This window comes from Heterodontus francisci, chromosome 15 (genome assembly GCF_036365525.1).
Source record: "Heterodontus francisci isolate sHetFra1 chromosome 15, sHetFra1.hap1, whole genome shotgun sequence".
NCBI lineage: Eukaryota > Metazoa > Chordata > Chondrichthyes > Heterodontiformes > Heterodontidae > Heterodontus > Heterodontus francisci.
In genome coordinates this window covers 40522281-40537737 of record NC_090385.1, presented here as the reverse complement: position 1 = coordinate 40537737, position 15457 = coordinate 40522281, and the positions used below count along the sequence as shown (strand labels likewise).

At 41.1% G+C, this 15457-nt stretch overlaps 1 protein-coding gene across 1 annotated transcript in view; it reads right to left on the bottom strand.

The window, feature by feature from the left end:
- The window catches only part of msna (moesin a), a 109231-nt gene that overhangs the window by 73604 nt on the left and 20170 nt on the right, over positions 1 to 15457 (bottom strand). The gene's annotated exons all lie outside the window — the stretch shown is intronic.

Below are 15457 nucleotides of genomic sequence, written 5' to 3'. Positions count from 1 at the left end.
TAAAATATTCCAGATTTACTTTGTCCATTACCTTAATGGTCACATACTTTTACTAGGTTACCTATGGTTGGACATTTCAGCCCGGAAATGGGGTAAGTTCCCTAATCTTCTCACGCAACTCAGTCCTTTAATAACTGAGCAGGACTTACAGGACCTTACCGTTTGTCCCACATTTGAGCCTGAAGCCTGTGCTGTGTGAAGGAACAGTCACTCATCTGTTATTTTCCCAGAATTGCCCAATTAGTGGCCAGAGGGCAGGTTCTCAAAGCTGGAGGCGCTCCTATTGGCTCTCCAGCTCAAACAGGCTACTGTGGCAAGTAAGGGAGAGGGCACCTCAAAGATGGAAGCAGCATCTCACCAACTTTTATTTCAAAATTTAAAAAAAAAAAATGGCCTGAGCAGCCAAGCCACCATTGCGGGGATGGGGAGGGGGAATGCCTCCACAGGCCATCCTGTAGCTGTAACTGAAGACAGGCAGGGAGGGAGGGCCCCCAAGTGTTTGCACCCGCACCCCCCCCCTCCTCCCACCCATGATCTGCTGCGAGCAGGCTGCCTCCAGGCAGCTACACTGTTGCTTGAAGCTGCCAGGACCTGTAGGCAGACTGGAAAATTCCATTTAGATGCTTCTGACGGACTTCAATAGGCCCTTAAATAGTTGAGCTGACTACTGCGGCTTGTGGGTGGGTAGCACTGCTGTACCCACCCCGCCACCCCCAAGAAAATTGCCCAGGGGTGGAATGGAACCAGGAAACCGGCACGTTGGCCAGTTTGAATGCAACCTCCTCTGTTAGCTATATTATTTTGGTTATGTTGTTCGCTATTCTATTGGCCATGTTGAGTGGAGTCTACACAGACTCATAGGTCCCTTGTTTTCTTTTGCTATTCATGGAATATGTGGGTTGCTTATTTAGTTTGCATCTGATACAAAATACTTCCCTAAATTGCATCTGCCTTTTTCCTAATTTGTATAATTTATACACATTGCAAAATCTGCTGCCTTCAGATCCCACTACACGTTTGTGGCAAATGGAAATTAATTTTTTTTTTAAAAAAGCATAAAATTGACAGTGGTACACCTTTCAGCAGCTGGTTGTAGATAGAAATCTTGGGCAATGTTTGGTGCTGATCAGTAAAAACACTAGGTTCCTGCCATAGTTTTGTGGGAAAGATGCCACCTACAATTAAGCTAATCCATCAGATCTTTGATATCTAACCATTTAGTGTCACCAATGCAAAGACTTGGGTATGGGCTGCTAGTATTCTTGCTAGGGCATAGTTTGAATAAGTATCCTAAATTAAATCCTAAATTAAACAGCACTGCCGCAAGTGCGAAACAAACTGGTTTCAACAAAACGAGTTATTTTTTTTTTTTTAAAAAGGAGCAGCAGTGTAACTTAGTGCCAGAATAATGAGTCTATGAGCCCATTCCTTTGAAATCACTAGATCACAGTCTGAGTCACATCCTGCACAGAGAGACAGACCCATTTAAAAATTACATTGAATAGATATCCAACAAGGTCACTAGGCCACCTGACAAAATATAAAAAAATTCTAGTTACAGGAAAGCGGTGGCACCACATTTAAAAATGTAGCTTTGGGTGGAACAGTACACTATTTGTATCACGGGAAATCCCAAAATAATTTTGGCCATTGGAAGTGATTTGTGAAATTAACAAGGGAGGGCAATGGAGATTTGAAATGCTGATAAGAACAGAAGAAATAGGCCATTTGGCCCCTTGAGCCTGTTTTACCATTCAATAACATTCTTAAAGAATAAGTGGCCAACTGGCCCCATGGTATTATGGAGTTTGAAGGTTTGAGCCACAATTTAGGGAAATGAGCACATAATTCAAGCTGATGCAAAAGGCAGTCTTGTCAAAAATGTATTGGATGAAATGTTAACCTGAACCCTCATCTACTCATTTAGGTACCCACAGGTTTAAAGTAATTGGTAGAAGGATTGGAGGGGAGTTGGAGTAACTTCCACACAGTGATTGGGGTCTGGAACTCGCTGCCTGAACGAGTAGAGGCAGAAACCTTCATTGCATTTCAAAACACTTGGATATACATTTGAGGTTCTGCAACCTACAGGGATACAGACCAAGAGCTAGAAAGTGGGATTAGACTGGATAGCTCTTTCCAGCCAGTATAGACACAATGGGTCAAGTGGCTTTCTTCTGTGCTGTAAATCTTTCTAGGTTTCTATAAATTCTACAGCAAGAGCAGAGAACTTTTCCTAGTGTCTTGGCAAGCATTTATCTCCCAAACACCTCCAGAAAAAAAATAAATGATTTACTTACTGTTTGAGACCCCTCACTGTACACAAATCAGCTGCCTCATTTATCTCAAAATAACTTTAAAAGCAATTTACTGGCTGTGAAGCACAATGGGATCTCATGCATAGGAACTGGATAAATGTGAGGATTTAGAGAACACCAAGTTTAAAATCAAAAATGACCCAAGCATTAATAGATGATCCTCATCTGTCAGTGTCTCAAGATTGGCCTTCAATGCCAATTTATTCCTACCTTCCTAAATCAATTTCCTCTTGAGGTTTGACTCTTGCTGGGATATAATTCTAAAGTGTCTCATTTTCAGAAATGAAGCTTAGACCATGCGTGGACAACTTATGCAGCTCTGTAGGGCACCATAGCAGGACCTCATCCATCCTCACTTGAAGCTAAAATATTGAGGGATCACAGAATAATGATCAAGAATGTAATGGTGATTAATTCTCCCTCCCCCTGCCCTTATTCCATCCCCCCCCCCCCCAAAGTTTTGTAGTTGCCCCATTTACCCTAGATAAGATCAGTTAACCCAGGAGAGCAGGCAAAAGACTGAACAAAATAATTACAAATTTTGAATTTGTCTCAAAATGTAATCTTTTTCATCTAATAATGATCACAACTATTAAGACAAAATTGTAATTGAAGGCCACAATCCTAAACAGTAACTCAAGGGCCACTCTAAAATGCTGAATCACAAAACAGAGATTGTCCCACACAACAAGCATCGATCAGATTTCAAAAACACACCATTGCTGAGTGGAGATGGTCAGGCATTTCCCCGTAAGTGAAGAGGATCCTTTAACTTGCTGGAATTTACGTGAAACAGCATGAATTCTTCACTCAAAACAACATCCCACAACTAGGAAGATCATGAGGTTGAGAAGAAAGTGAAACTGATGTGCCGAGAGTGTTATGGGGGGTGGGGGCCACTTCTGGACGAGATGATGAAATTTAACCTACTTTCATTAGTGCCTTTAAAATGAAGCGGACAAAGTAACTTTAGGGATAAAAACAGAAAATGCTAGAAATATTCAAGTCAGGCAGCACCCATGGAGAAAACAAACCAAAGTTAACATTTCTGGTCAATAACCTTTCATCAGAACTCATGGGCCCTGGATTTGATTCTCTGCAGAGTTTGCAGATCTTGTCCTTCAAGAGAAAAGGAGATTAGCAAAAAAAATCAAATCAATCTTTCTTTCTTCAGATGCTGTCTGACCTGCTGAATATTTCTGACATCTGCAGTATTTTGTGTTTGTAAAAAAGAACTTTAGGCTAAGGTTATCATAATGCCACAAATTGGCTAGTTAGTTTTGAAAAGACAAGGACCAACTCTCAAAATATGTATCTGGTCCAAAGCCAAATCCCACAGAAATTGTTGGAAAAAAATTTGGTGGTGCCAATTCTCGCCTTTCTCCTGAAGGAAAAAAGACCTGCAAACTCAGCAGAGAATCAAATCCAGGTCCCAAGAACTAGTCTTTTTTTTTTAAAAAAGTTGAACTTGCATGACCCTCTTGCACCATTGTGTTTGGCCCTGAAAAATAAAGCCCCATTCTTAAGTGCTTAAAAGAAGTAGCTGCCAATTGTTGTGCAATTAGATTAAAAGTGAACCCTATGCATAATGTTGCTACATTTGTCAAATTTTGGTTACTTTCTCCCTCACTTCTTTTGCCAATATTCTAACAGTGCTCTGCCTGAGCAAACATTTAAAATTGCACAGTACTTACTATTTATAGACAAGACCACCTCTTATCACAACTATACAAGCTTTTATGCACGAGAGGAACATCTAGCTTTTTAAAAGTTAGATATTTTATCAAGGTGTAATCTACAACCTGGATTGAATGGTTGTCCCACAGGTAGAAGTACCATTACCTCTCGTTTTTAAAAAACGCTCAGAAATGCTTGAATTCTCGCATTTTAATATTAAACTTGATCCGCCTGTTTGAAGCAGAGTCCTGCATACGGTGAACATATATCAATTGGTGCGGAGCGTTATCAAATTCAGCATATAAAAAGTGTAAACAACAAACTGCTGCAAGGAAATTACAGCTTAATTCCAGTTAGTGGAGTTTGCAAATACCATCAGCTCAGAGGGAGGGTCTATAGCCTTAAGACCATCCCAATGATAACTGGTAATACAGCGGTTATAGAAAGGGAGGAACTTAGACCAACCACCACTATGGAAAAAGTACTGAGCAAACTACTGGGATTGAAGGCAGACAGTCCCCAGGGCCTGATGGCCTATAATCCTAGGGTCTGAAAGAAAGTGGCTGCGGAGATAGTGGATCCATTGGTTATAATATTCCAAAATTCCCTAGATGCGGGAAAGGTTCCAGTGGATTGGAAAAAAGCTAATATAAACGCCCTTATTCAAAAAGTGAGGGAGGCATAAAGTAGGAAACTATAGACCAGTTAATTTAACATCTGTCGTTGGGAAATTGTTAGAATCCATTATTAAGGAAGTAACAACAGGACATTTAGAAAATCAAAGCACAATCCAGAGTCAGCATGTTTTTATGAACGGTAAATAGTGTTTGACTAACTTGCTAGAGTTCTTTGAAGCCATGACAAGCAAAGTGGATAACAGGGATCCTGTAGATGAAGTATATCTGGACTTCCAGAAGGTATTTGATAAGGTGCCGCACAAAAGGTTAATACACAAGGTAAGATCACATGGGGTTAGGGGCAAATTATTAGCTTGGATAGAGGATTGGCTAACCAACAGAAAACAGAGAGACGGGATAAATGGGTCCTTTTCTGGTTGGCAAGATGTAACTAGTGGGGTGCCACAGAGTTTGGTCGTCAGGCCCTTACTATTTACAATCTATATTAAATGACTTGGATGCAAGGATAGAAGGTACTATAGCCAAATTTGCAGCTGACACTGAAATAGGTGGGATAGTAAGTTGCAATAAAGAAATAAGAAATTTACAAATGGATATGGATAGGTTAGGTGAATCTGCCAAATTTTGGCAGATGGAGTTTAACGTAGATAAGTGTGAGGTTATCCATTTTGGTCAGAAGAATAGAAAGGCAAATTATCTAAATGGAGAGAAACTTCACAGTGCTTCGGTGCAGAGGGATCTGGGTGTCCTCGTGCATGAATCGCAGAAAGCTAGTATGTAGGTACCGCAGGTAATAAGGAAGGCAAATGGAATTTTGGCATTTATTGCTAAAGAAAGAGTATAAAAGTAGGGAAGTGTTGCTGCAACTGTACAAGGCATTAGTGAGACTGCACCTGGAATATCGTGTACAGTTTTGGTCCCCTTACTTGAGGTGGGGGGGGGAGAAAAGGAGAAAAAAAGAGAGAAGATGTAGTTGCATTGGAGGCAGTTCAGAGGAGGTTCACTAGATTGATTCCAGAGATGACTTTTATTTTATGAAAAGAGATTGAGCAGTTTAGGCCTTCACTCTCTGGAGTTTAGAAGAATGAGAGTAGATCTAATTGAGGTATACAAGATGATTCAGGGGATTGACAAAGTAGACATAGAGAGGATGTTTCCTCTTGTGGGGCAATCTAGAATGAGGTCATAGTTTTAGGATCAGGGGTAGCAGATTTAAAAGAGATGAGGAGAAATTACTTCTCTCAAAAGGGTCGTGAGTCTGTGGAGTTCACTACCCTAGAGTGCAGTGGATGCTGCGACATTCAGTAAAACACAGAGACACAGAGACACAGAGACACAGAGACACAGAGACACAGAGACACAGAGACACAGAGACACAGAGACACAGAGACACAGAGACACAGAGACACAGAGACACAGAGAGACAGAGACAGAGACAGAGACACAGAGACACAGAGACAGAGACACAGAGACAGAGAGACAGAGAGACAGAGACACAGAGACACAGAGACACAGAGACACAGAGACACAGAGACACAGAGACACAGAGACACAGAGACACAGAGACACAGAGACACAGAGACACAGAGACACAGAGACACAGAGACACAGAGAGACAGAGACACAGAGACACAGAGACAGAGAGACAGAGAGACAGAGACAGAGACACAGAGACAGAGACACAGAGACAGAGAGACAGAGACAGAGACACAGAGACAGAGACACAGAGACAGAGACACAGAGACAGAGACACAGAGACAGAGACACAGAGACAGAGACACAGAGACAGAGACACAGAGACAGAGACACAGAGACAGAGACACAGAGACAGAGACAGAGACACAGAGACAGAGACACAGAGACAGAGACACAGAGACAGAGACACAGAGACACAGAGACAGAGACACAGAGACAGAGACACAGAGACAGAGACACAGAGACAGAGACACAGAGACAGAGACACAGAGACAGAGACACAGAGACAGAGACACAGAGACAGAGACACAGAGACAGAGACACAGAGACAGAGACACAGAGACAGAGACACAGAGACAGAGACACAGAGACAGAGACACAGAGACAGAGACACAGAGACAGAGACACAGAGACAGAGACACAGAGACAGAGACACAGAGACAGAGACACAGAGACAGAGACACAGAGACAGAGACACAGAGACAGAGACACAGAGACAGAGACACAGAGACAGAGACACAGAGACAGAGACACAGAGACAGAGACACAGAGACAGAGACACAGAGACAGAGACACAGAGACAGAGACACAGAGACAGAGACACAGAGACAGAGACACAGAGACAGAGACACAGAGACAGAGACACAGAGACAGAGACACAGAGACAGAGACACAGAGACAGAGACACAGAGACAGAGACACAGAGACAGAGACAGAGAGACAGAGAGACAGAGAGACAGAGAGACAGAGAGACAGAGAGACAGAGAGACAGAGAGACAGAGAGACAGAGACACAGAGACACAGAGACACAGAGACACAGAGAGACAGAGACAGAGACAGAGACACAGAGACAGAGACACAGAGACAGAGACACAGAGACAGAGACACAGAGACAGAGACAGAGACACAGAGACAGAGACACAGAGACAGAGACACAGAGACAGAGACACAGAGACACAGAGACAGAGACACAGAGACAGAGACACAGAGACAGAGACAGAGACACAGAGACAGAGACACAGAGACAGAGACACAGAGACAGAGACACAGAGACAGAGACACAGAGACAGAGACACAGAGACAGAGACACAGAGACAGAGACACAGAGACAGAGACACAGAGACAGAGACACAGAGACACAGAGACAGAGACACAGAGACAGAGACACAGAGACAGAGACAGAGACACAGAGACAGAGACACAGAGACAGAGACACAGAGACACAGAGACAGAGACACAGAGACAGAGACACAGAGACAGAGACACAGAGACAGAGACACAGAGACAGAGACAGAGAGACAGAGACAGAGACAGAGAGACAGAGACAGAGACACAGAGACAGAGACACAGAGACAGAGACACAGAGACAGAGACACAGAGACAGAGACACAGAGACAGAGACACAGAGACAGAGACACAGAGACAGAGACACAGAGACAGAGACACAGAGACAGAGACACAGACAGAGACACAGAGACAGAGACACAGAGACACAGACACAGAGACACAGAGACACAGAGACACAGAGACACAGAGACACAGAGACACAGAGACACAGAGACACAGAGACACAGAGACACAGACACAGAGACACAGACACAGAGACACAGAGACACAGAGACACAGAGACACAGAGACACAGACACAGAGACAGAGACACAGAGACAGAGACACAGAGACAGAGACACAGAGACAGAGACACAGAGACAGAGACACAGAGACAGAGACACAGAGACAGAGACACAGAGACACAGAGACACAGAGACACAGAGACACAGAAAATTTGAATTAGTAATGGTTTGAAAGGTTATGGAGAATGGGCAGGAAAGTGGAGTTGAGGCCAAGAGGAGATCAGCCATGATCGTATTGAATGGCAGGGCAGGCTCGAGGGGCTGAATTGCCTACTCCTGCTCCTAGTTCTTATGTTCTAAGACTGCTAGACAACAGCAGTAATTCTTCTCTGCTAAAAACCCTTAAATAGCCACTGACAAAATGCTTCATTAAAAACAGTTCAACTTACTATTGCTCTGCAGATTGTCATTATGCTACTTTAGTATAGCGTTGATCTGTTGGCACATAGAAATGCTCTAGACATCCAAACAAGATTTTTTTTACTGTTACTTGCAGGCGACCTCAACGTCTGGCTCTCATACAGAAACATGAAAATACATGCCAGACTGTACAGAGCTGAAACTAGAATATTCTGCAAAAGAAAACCCATTTCTAAACAGAAGCTCACCAAATCAGTCTAAGAGAAGTTACAAAACGTGTGCTAATGGATGGCAGAACAGCTGCCTCAGCCAGATGGCAAATCCATTATAACATATGCAGCTTTAACAATTGAACCTCTTGTGAGAACATTTTTGATGATTTAGAAACCTAGGATACATGACTTCAGCGGTTAAACAGAATCTTTTCCTCTGCTTTCAATTAAGTATTCTACTGATCTATAGGCCAGCTCTCAGCACATGCATTCTGTTCCATAGATGACATTATCCAATGCAAAAGTTCATACAAAGATAGAGAGCTAAGGGAGGAAGAAATCTTACAGCTTTGCAGAATGCTACCCAGTTACATACCCGACAGATAATAAAAAGGTCCAAAGTTCAAACTTGGCTATGTGCGGCATTAGTGTAACAATAGGGGTGAGAGTACTCATTTCTCTCCCTCTTCACAGCCTTGGTTGGGGTGGGGAGAGGAGGATCAATAAATTAATACATTTATATAATTTGTCATTGCAATGTAATTAGATAACCTATGTACAGTATTTCAGTCTAGCACCTATACAACACTGATACACAGGCCCAAGTGTTTCAAATCATGATTTTTGCTACTTTAAAAGTTTGTACAGTTAATGATATTCATGGCTAAACATAGTAAAAAACCACCCTATTTGTGCTTTGGTACCATTTATTCCAATCATCGATCGCACTATTCTCTGAACATAGAATGGGGATTATACCATTGTCCAACAACCACCAGGTAGCCGTTTTGATTTGGCACAGAAAAGATTAAAAACAGAGCCCAACGTTGATTTGGACATTTATATTTTCAAAAGGAATTTAATGCGGATGGACTTTCACTTTACTTCTTCCTCTATCGCTACTCAGATTCCGTTAACTGATTAGGAAATCTACTGACCACATCACACATGGAAGGATGCTAAACTTTCTACCGGCAAATCAAATAAAATATTCAGTGAGCTCTGTAAGCCTCAGAGATAGAGCATCATTTTTGCCAAAAATGTACAAGTTAGAACAAATCGCAGTCAACACATTTCAAACCACTGAACTGAAACAATATCATCTCTAAATGTACTAACACGTCCCAAGATAACTCAAGTCTTAACAAAATTGGCACAGAGTCAGGAGATTTTAGAAAAGGTGACTAAAAGCTTGGTTTAATAAAAAAAAAGTGCTTTTAAAAGGAAGTATTTTAAAGAAGAAAGGGAGGTAGAGAAGCATAAAATTCAAGAGCTTGGGGCCTAGACAGCTGAAACCAAAATCTGCAATGGGGGAGCAATTAACATCTGGGATGCACAAGAGACCAGAATTGAAGTACAGAGATCTTGGAGGGTTGTAGAAGATTACAAAGATAGCACAGGTGAGGCCATAGAAGAATTTGAAAACAAAAAAAGGATGAGAATTTTTTCTTTTAAAAAAGGCACTGCCAGACCAGGAAACAATGTAGTAATGCAGCAAGGAGTGATGGCTAGGACTTGATGCGAGAGAGGATATAGGCAAGAGAGTTTAGGATGATCTCAAATTTATGGAGTGTACAAGTGGGAGGCCAGCCAGGAGAGCAATGGGATAGTAAATCTAGAGGTCACCATGGCACGGATGATGGTTTCATCAGAAAATGAGCTGAGGCAGGTCAAAGACAGGCAATGTTCTGGTAACGGAGAGAACATGGGGCTTGAAGCTCATCTCAGGGTCAGATAGGACTCCAAGGTTGCAAATAGTCTGGTTCAGCTTCAGAGTAGGTAGGGGACGGAGTTTGTGTCATGGACTGAAGACAACGGCTTTGATCTTCCCAATGTTTAGTTGGAGGAAATTTCAGCTCAATGCTGAATGTCTAAAAAAAAAAAAATCAGGCAGTGGGCAGAGTAGCTGAAGATGGTTGGGTTTCATCAGTGTATACGTGGAACCCAACATGTTTTCAGATGCTGCTGCCGAATGCGAGCACACAAAAGGATCAAATTCCAGAGGTAATGGTGTGGGAGTGGGAAAGAGAAGCCAAAGAATCACCTGCAATGGCAATGACTGGACAGATCAGAATGGAGCTGGACTGTATTTGGAAATCCCAATGTCTTTTATAAAAAAGGGTGATTAAATTAAAACACTACATATTTTGAAAGGTCTTGTCCATTGCTAAAAACATCCTTTGAACAAGCTTCCAAAGCAATGTATTTATTCCTAAAATTCCTTCTCATTTCTTTAAGAATAAAGCCTGTATAATGATCTTTGTGTGCTCCAATTCTATTCCTGAACTTCATTTCCTATTAAAATCCAGTCATTTCAGCAGCCCTGCTAAATTGAATCAATTTATGAAAATAATTTCTAACCTACAGCAGATTGACATCATGTACTTGACATTCATTTACCAAGGAGATTCAAAAAAAAACTGATCACACTTGAGCATGAGATAATCGGCATATTGGTATTAAGTTATGGGGGAAAGTAAAATTACATGATGGCATTATTCTTATTTGATGAAATGATCGAACAGCAGATATTGAATAATTGTTTTTCCATCGGAGTGTTGTACAGTCAAGTTATTGCCCAACTAATTTTAGCTATGATTTTGCAAAATTTTATGTTGGGTTAATATATATGCTTCAGTTGACATGGCGTTGAATGCCACATGCCCACATTCACTGTAACTTAGTGCCAACACATCCAAAATATGGATCTGGTATGCATACATTTATTCTCTCTCTTCCTCCTCATCTCCAAAACCAGTCCCTCCCCTCAACTGCAGACTTGGTGGAACAAATGGGGTATTCTGCAGCAACACAAAACAATGGAGGACTCAATGATTGCCAGATTTTGAAATGGTTCATATACTGGATGCCTGCCAGCACCAGTACAAAAGAAAAGACAAGACAGGAGAAATGAGGATGAAAGCACCTTTGGCAGGTCTGGCTAATACAGCAGAAGACACAAGTGGAACAGGAATAATGGGCAAATGATTCCCAGGAATGCCCAAGGAACAGTCAATAGGTGCTTTAAGTGTGATTCGAAGTATTATGCAATGAACTGGCCAAAGTGAAGAGGCAGGGTCTTTGAAATGACATGACGGGGAATTGAGCCAGAAGAGGAAGATCATGAATCTGAAATGAACTGTACTAGCGTAAGGAATTTTGGTTCTGTGACAATGAATCTGCAAACACATTTCATTCAATTGTGCCGTTAGATAGTGCTTGTATGCTGACAACAGGTGGAGTAGACTGGTTAAAATGCTATCTGGATTCACTCAGTAGTGAGGATCTGCACAAGGTTAAGGAGTATAAAAGTACGACTTGCTTTAAGTTTGGTTAGGTGATGACAACACATTGAAGTCACTAAAGAGACAGTTGTAATTCCGTGTAAAATAGCTGGAATAAGCCACAATCAGTACTAAAGTAACCTCTCGTGAGATACCTTTACTGCTGAGTAAAGGTTTTATGAAAAAGGCACAAATGAAACTTGATATGGAGCATGATGACACTCATTTTTGGAAAGTCAGCGGATTTGCATTTTACCCAGTCAGGGTATTATTGTATCCCCTTAACAAAAGCTGATGTTCCCAGTCAGAGTGTTAGAGAAGTATTAATGGCACCAGGTAATAAGAATCAAGGGGGTGGAGAAAAGAGAGAAAGGGGAAATTAAATCGTTTTAAAGTTGCAGACAATTTGCTATCCTTCTGGTCAAAAATTAAAACCCTGAAGGATACAGGTGTGATTGAAGAGTAAGAGAATAGAGATTCGGGAAAAGCTTGAAATCTGAGAGAAGTATTGGATGCCATCATGTCCTATTGTAAGCCTTCCACTGGCATGTGACTTCAACAAGGTAGCTACCATGGATTTAAAGGTATGGGACAAAGACAAAATTTTCATTCCACATTTTTATAGATCTGGCATCCAGATTTATTTAGTCTTTCTACAATACATAGCAAGGATAGATAAAATCATGGAGAAATGGAGACTTGGGGCACCAGCTAAGTTTCTGACTGATAGAGGGTCATTTGCCACAAACTAGTTCAGCGAAATTTGGTGAAAATATGAACATTATGGTCATGAATACCACAGCTCAAAGTCATTTTAGCAATGGGCTCTGTGAAAGGAATCATGCGGTGATGAAATGCTGCATAAAAATCTTAGCTGACCAACCAAACTGCAAGTTGACTACTGCCCTGGCATGGACAGTTCAAGCAAATAATTCACATCAGATGGTTGGGAGATACATTCCTTATCAATTGGTTTATGGGCAAAATCTCATTGTCTTGTGTGCTGTGCAACAGTTCTCCTGCTCTCAAAAGGTACGACATATAGTTCCATTTTTTTCTGCATATTTGAATGCTTTACATGCAGGGAGACAGGCTTTCATCAAGGCTGAGGACTCAAGAAAATTTGGAGAGCTCTGAAGCATTGTATAAGGCTGTCAGAGAATTTAATTCAGGAGATTGGTGTACAATTTTTTTTTTTTTTTTACAAAAGGTGGGTGGGGGGAGGGAGAAGGTCATAGGGAATGGAAAGGCCCCGCTAAGATAGGCGGTCATGATGGGACGATATCAAACATGGAAATAAAATTAAAGGTTCATTCTTCATGATTAAAGCAGGACTAATTACAAAATCTCAGAATCCGAGCAGCTGATAGAAGGAAATGAGGCACTTTGTACCTCAAATGCTGAGGTGTTTTGTGATGGCCCGGAGGAACAGAAATACAGTACAAAGGTTGGATAGTGGTAATGAGTGATCATGACAGAGCTATCGCATCCAAAGGCTAATTGCGCCCGATTAGGTACTTAGGTGATACGTATTCCAGATGGGTCTAGGAAGTGGAGGGATGTGACAATTGTGGGATATGCAGGAAAATCTACTGACAAGTTTAAGTATTGGTCATCATGCTGAACATTCAATCAAGAAGAGAGGTTCACAGACTGGCAAAATGGGGTGAAAAAAAAGGAGAGAGAGAGTGTGGAGAGTAAGAAAATGCAGTGCAAGCTCCAATAGTGGGTCTGGAAGTGAATCTTGCGTCAGCAAACATTTACATACTGGAGAAAAGAGACTCAGTGCAAGAAGGAGATCTTACAGTAGGAGTCCCAAAAAACAAAGTGCTGGTAGAGGCCATAGTTTGAAAAGAGTGCTCAATGAAACGAAGGCTGAAGAACCATCTCAATAGAACTAGAAGCAGGAGGTCCTCATGACTAAGTTTATTGGCAGCCACCAAAACTTGAGGATAAACTGAGAAGTTAAACAAGAAAAAGAGATTAGAGTTGGAGAGTTTTGCGTTTCTTCTGAGGTATCAGATAAAGCACTGGCAGCCTTGTCATATAGATGGATTTGTACTGAAAGAGTTCTTGCAGATGGGACTTAGAGGCCGTTGGAGGGGTTTTTGAAGAGCGGCTGGGTGATAGATGTTAGAACTAGAAAAGTAATCTTAAATCTTATCTCTTTTGGCCACAATTCATGGAAGTGTAGATCAATTGACATAAAAGCCACATTTCTGCAGGGTGATACTTGGAGAAGTGTTTCTGAAACCTGAAGGGTCAGCAGATGCAGAAGGAAAACTATGGAAACTGATCAAAAGCATCTATAGCCTTAATGATGCTTCCAGGGTGTGGTATTCCTCAGTCAAATCTGTTTTGCTGAAAATTGGTTGTGTTAAGCTAAAAGGCAGATCCCACAATGTTTTATTGATATCAAAGGGAAACTTTCAGGCATCCTCATAATGCACCATACTGCAGGATTTGAGAAATGCATTAATAAGATTAGAGTAGAAATTAAGATTGAGAGTCAGCTTGTGGGGCTTTAAATACATTGGTTTAAATATTAAGCAGAGCAAGTCTAGAATAATAAAATCAACAATCTTATTCAGAAGGTGTTACTCCCAGCCCAGTTAATCACACTAGATTACAGAAAGCAGATGATTAGATCTAAAGAGGAGACAGAACAATTGCAAATCTTGATTGGTCAAATAAACTGGTTGTGCACTAACTCGACCTGATGCTAGTTTTGATGTATTGGAGTTAAGTACTACAAATGAAACAATCAAATGTTGAGTGTTTGAAGGGCAAATAAAATCAAAATTGAATCTGGAGAAATGCTTAAGTTCCCACCCTTAGATGGCCCAAAGAATATGAAACTAGTTATTTTTAAAGTGATGCTTCACCATTGCTGATGGGTATTCCAGTGCAGATGGTTTCATAATATGTTTGATGGGTGAAAATGGGAAATGCCCTATAGCTTGGAAAGCTAAGAAAATAAAAAGGTTTGTTAAAAGAATTTAGCTGTAGAATCACTGGCTCTTGTGGAGGCAGAGGATATGAGATTCTATTGGTCAAATATTTTCGGGTGAGATTCTGTACAAGGGACGCACTGAAGATAAGATACCCATTGAATGTTATATTCATTGTGCAATAATACACTACAAAAAGTGAGCGATAAAGGTTACACATAAGCCTTGCTGCATTGAAACAAATGCCAGAGAAAGGAAATCACCAAATTTAAAATGGGTACATGCAAGTCATCACCTGATTCTTTCATAAAACAAATACTTACACAAAGAAATAGTTATGGGTCCTAGAGGAAGGACATCTCGCAAAATAATGCTTTGTACAGAATATGGAATTTATCTTGATTCGTTTGTGCATGTTAAGATTCCCTTTTTCTTTAAAACTTGAGTTTGTTAATTGTGTTTAATCATATGCAGTTGGAGTGTGTTAATTAGGATCTTACTTGAGCATATACAAAAAGGAGACACTTTCTGAACTGGGTAAAGGTTTGAGTGAAGAGCTGCACGTTGGTAATCTTTTTACTTTCAAATTAAATGCAAGACTGAGTAAAGACTGGCTCCAACATAGTCCTTAAAACAAGCTTCCTGGAGTATAACAGTTACCACACTTTAGGAAGTATGAGAGTGTCCTTGA